Source organism: Myodes glareolus, chromosome 4 (assembly GCF_982192425.1).
Source record: "Myodes glareolus chromosome 4, mMyoGla1.1, whole genome shotgun sequence".
Classification (NCBI taxonomy): Eukaryota; Metazoa; Chordata; class Mammalia; order Rodentia; family Cricetidae; genus Myodes; species Myodes glareolus.
In genome coordinates, this window is record NC_142029.1 from 101844635 (window position 1) to 101849494 (window position 4860).

General features: G+C 42.7%; 1 pseudogene; it reads right to left on the reverse strand.

Moving 5' to 3' along the window:
• Positions 1 to 300: 300 nt before the first annotated feature.
• Positions 301 to 657, reverse strand: LOC125408252 (large ribosomal subunit protein eL37-like; annotated as a pseudogene).
• Between the last annotated feature and the right edge of the window lie 4203 nt (positions 658 to 4860).

Sequence of the window (4860 nt, forward strand, 5' to 3'; positions counted from 1 at the left end):
GCAAGCAACCTTTCCTAGTGGCTTCCCCTTGTCAAACTCTCCCCTTCATGTGTTCCCAAATAGGGCTAAGGAAGAGAATGGAGAATCTTTCTGTTGGCAACAAATACGAATTCTGTGGCTGAAGCAAAGAAGATTCCCTTTGCCGTCCCAGTTCTTTAGAGCAGGTTGTGTTGTTACTCTAGTCCGAGGAAGCAGGGCTGGGATGGAGCCTGCCGTAGGCAGATAATGGCTCTAATATGTCCAGCCAATGTCTGTTTTCATTTAATGGCTTTCTTTTAAGACCCTCTGTTCTTATTTTTTTTTTTTTGAAACCAGAACATTTATTTTATGACAGATTGAAATCCTCAAGATGAACTGGATGCTGCAACAGCTGCCCTCTTGGGTTTAGGGGTTGTCCCTTCACGAAATCCATGTCTGAATCTTCGGTAGACAATTTTTAGGTGCCTCATCCGCCCGGTCCCGGTAGTGTTTCGTCTCTTAGCCTTGGCACTCCAGTTATACTTTCTCTTGCGCTTGGCAGGGTAGCCGCATTTGCCACAGGTAGACTTCTGAAGGTGGTAGGCCTTAGAGCCACAGCGGCTGCACAACATGTGCCTTGTTGCGACACTTTCCGAAGGATGACGTTCCTTTCGTCATCTTGCTTCTGCCGCCGAGGCCAAAGAGACCGGAAGAGCTTACCTGTCCTTTATAACTGATTAACTGTGCCTAAAGTCATCTGCTTCATTTAGAGAAGGCCAATTCCATACTGATTACACACAAAGTGACTCTGAGAGGCTCTTAAGGGAAGTAGTATTTTTTTCAGATCTTAATCTAGAAAAGGGAGCATGCTAGGTACCTGATCTAATGCAACAGACCCTGTCATAAAGCTCCTAGCCAATGATTTTGGAGGCTGTTCCACTCTTGGGAATATACCCAAGAGATGCCCTAACATGCTACAAAAGCATTTGTTCAACTATGTTCATAGCAGTACTATTTGTAATAGCCAGAACCTGGAAACAACCTAGGTGCCCCTCAACAGAAGAATGGTTAAAAAAGGTGTGGAACATATACACATTAGGTTTTACTCAGCGGTAAAAAACAATGACATCTTGAATTTTGCATACAAATGGATGGAAATAGAAAACGCCTTACTGAGTGAGGTAAGCCAGACCCAAAAAGAGGAATATGGTATGTATTCACTCATAAGTGGATTCTAACCATAATTAAAGGTCTTTGAGCCTATTATTCGTGATCCTAGAGAAGCTAAATAAGAAGGTGAACCTGATGAAAATCATGTAGCTATCCTCCTGGAGATTGGAAATAGACAAGAGAGCCAGGTAACCTCGGGTGCATGGGGGGGTGGGGGGGCTGTTGGAAGGGGAGAGGGTTGGAGGCTGTCTCACACAGTGTCATAGAAATCTTTCCCCAAAGTACTTAGCATAATGTGGTTTTACTTTGATTGTTAACTTGTCTTCTCTTCCAGTCTGTGAGCACTCTAAGGCCATGCTTGCTTTGCTTTAGGTTTCAGAGTATCTTGAGTTTTTCAGGGTCAACATGCTTGCCAAGGCCAATGAATATCGTGCGAAGGATGTGAGTTTGAACAGCAGACTAATAGGGTCAACATTCCACCCATGCCAATTTCCAGTCTTGACCAAGAGACTTGGTGTGTAGGCCTCTGAGACCTGTTCTGTGAATTAAGATGATGCCAAATGCCCTTTGGAAGGGCTCCACAGGTGCTCTGTTAACCTTACACTTCATTCTGCTGATACCATCCCTCTGTCAGCTTACTTCTGTGTGAACTAAATGAAGAACAAAAACCTATATCACAAAAATTCTATCTTAGGATTTTTTATTGCTGTGAAGAGACACCATGACCAAGTAACTTTTACAAGGAAAACATTTCATTGGGGTCACTTACAATTTCTGTGGTTCAGTCCATTATCATCATTGTGGGGAGTATGGCAGCATGCAGGCAGACAGGGTGCTGGAGAGGTAGGTGAGATTCCTGTATCTTGCAGGCAACAGGAAGTAGACTGTGACCCTGAGAGAAGCTTAAACAAAGGAGACCTCAAAGTCTGCCCCAGCAGTGTCGCACTTCTTTCAAAAAGGCCACACTTACATCAGCAAGGTCACACCTCCCAATGGTGCCACTCCCTATGAGTTTATTGGACCCAAATTACTACAAGCCCCTTCCTTCTCTTTTCTGAGAGAACACAGGGTGGCAAATCCTGCCTGCCTGGTGGTCTTACATGATGGTGACCTGGGTTGGGTCTTCGGACAAAACTATGGCATGGCCAAGTTCATAGATTTCATGTTTAACCAGAGTAGAATGTCTACACTCCAACAGAAAAATGTAAGAAGTATTTTATCATATTCTAGTCTTTAGACTCTAGAGTACAGAGAATCCACTGCTCTCAGATGTGCAGTAACTGTCTCTCTAATAGTAAAAGAAGAACCAAAAATCTCATCAAATGTTCACATTTTGTCCTGTACAAGGAATAAGAAGTTACTTTTTAAGGATATTTGACAGATGTAGAAACCAAGGCACAAAAGATGAAATCTTTTGTCCAGCTATAGTGATGAGGTGGAAGCTGATGGCTGAGTGTGTTGTTCACAGCCTTCCTGGGCTCAGTCTATCAGACACATATTTAGGGGCAAGGGCAACCTTAGGTTACAACTTATCTTCAGAGCTGCAAAGAAGGAAGGAAAGCAAGAGCATGTGAGGGTCTGAGCCTCTGAAAGGTTCTCATTTCGTAGACATTTTTTTAATCTGACTGGGCAAGAAGAGGAGCACTACCACAATTCTGAACCAAATTTGTAGTGAGCTGTGAGCTACACAGTTCTCCTTGGCCACTTATATTTCCCACCACTTGATGTCTTGCTGCAAGCTCAAAGCAATGCGACAGTCAACCAGACAAATTCCTCTCGTACTGTGAGGCTAAGTAAAACCTTTTCCCTCGGAAGTTGATCTGGCTCAGTCTATGTTAAGGTGATAGGAAACACGGAATAGCATCCACTTCCATCCACTCCCTAAACTTGTCTGAATGGTAGGGGAGGAGGGTTGTGGATTATTACTTTAACTGGGTAAAGGTGTGTTCCATTTGTTTATACTGAATGTGTTGCTGTTTCATCTTACTTGCCTAAAGGCACCTGACTGGTCTAATAAAAAGCTTAACAGTCAATAAGTAGGCAGGAGAGGGATAGGCAAGGTTGACAGAGAGAAGAACAAGAGAAGAGATTGTGGGAGAAAGAGAAGGACATGTTAGGGGCCAGAAGCCAGGCAGCTTGCCATTCAGTCAGACACAAGAAGCAGTAAAAGTAGGACAAACAGAAATAAATAAATAATAATAAATAAATAAGGAAAGAAAGAAAGATAAAAGCTCTAAGGTAAAATATAGATAAAAAGAAATAGATTAAAACAAGAGAAAAAACTGAGCATTCATAAATAATAACAAATCTCCATGTCATGATTTGGGAGCTGGTTGGTGGCCCAAAAGAAAAAGTTACAAAGGGGTATTGAGGTAGGAGCCTCTGTCACACACTGTACCTTTAAGACATCTTGTAGTTGTCACAACTATGAATTTGAGAGGAGGTTCTTTCCATTTGTAGGTGAGAGGACATAGATAAGAAGCATATAGATTCAACTGGATCCCAAGGAGAGTCACCACTGGGAGATGCTCCAGGCAGGCTCACTGCACATCCCTGCTCCCTGGAAGGAAGAGCAGTTGCACACTCAGCCATAGCCTGGTCAGGCTCTGACACCATGTCTCTGAAGCATCCCTGGAGTCTTACTGGAAAAGTGCTGCCTTCCTCATCTTCATGTTGATGTTGGTCTTAATTTCCCTACTCAGTCCTTCCTCTTTATGCTCTCTAGAGGTTTGTTTCAAATGCATACCCAGAACTTTGACTCCTTCCTCAACTCCTGTTAAAAACAAAAGTCTATGCATTCATTTAATACTGTGAAACGAGGGTTCAGTTACAGAATTGTTGCAGTTCTGTGGTCACAAATTTGTCAAGATTTTCCCCCTAGCATTCACTTCATTATAAGTGTGATGTATGTTCATTATGGTACATCTAGGAAACAGGAAGGAATTATAAAGTAATCCCTATTAATATTATCCCACCAACAGGGAATGGAATGTGGGTGTGTGTGAGCACGCACTTACAAAATAAGATTCTGCTATTTATCATATACCTTAATATGGAGTTCTACTTTTTGTAATACCAATTGACCCTTCACTTTCTGTTAAATCAGTTTCCCTTTTGGCTAGTGACCCTACTTGTCTCTATCAGGACTTTCCAAGTTTAGCTGTGTTCCATAGCCACCTGGCAGCTAAATAATTCCATCTCCTTGTTGATTCAGATGATGTCTGTCTAACTGTGGTTCATATTTAGAACTGGTGCAACTGTAAGCAGTGGGAAGTGGCACCAAGAATAGGACCACCATAGCACATTGTCACAATGAGGGCAGGAAGTAGAAACTGGTAAAGTTGTTTAGGGCAGGGACAGCACCAGAGAACACCTGTACTTCTCTTTCTTGGTTAGAAGCAGGAAATAACTCTGGTTGTGTCCTTACTGGAGGCTCTGTCAGCAGGAAGCCATGATTCTTTATCTCCTCCTAAATAATCATCTTCACCTGAAGGCTGTATGTGGAGGTGTGACTGAAACACCAGACAAGAATCCCTTCTGAAGAACAACCCTGGAATCATGGTGGAAATGGGCCAATCTGTTCTCCAATTTTAGGCAATTTCCTAAGCAACTTAAAGGTCTCTACTCTTAATGGGGCAATGTTACAGTATCCTTCCAGGTCACCAAGGATGGACATCAGTGCTCTGTTGAGGCCCACAGAGAAGAAAGCTATTTCTTCCAGGTCAAAAGTAT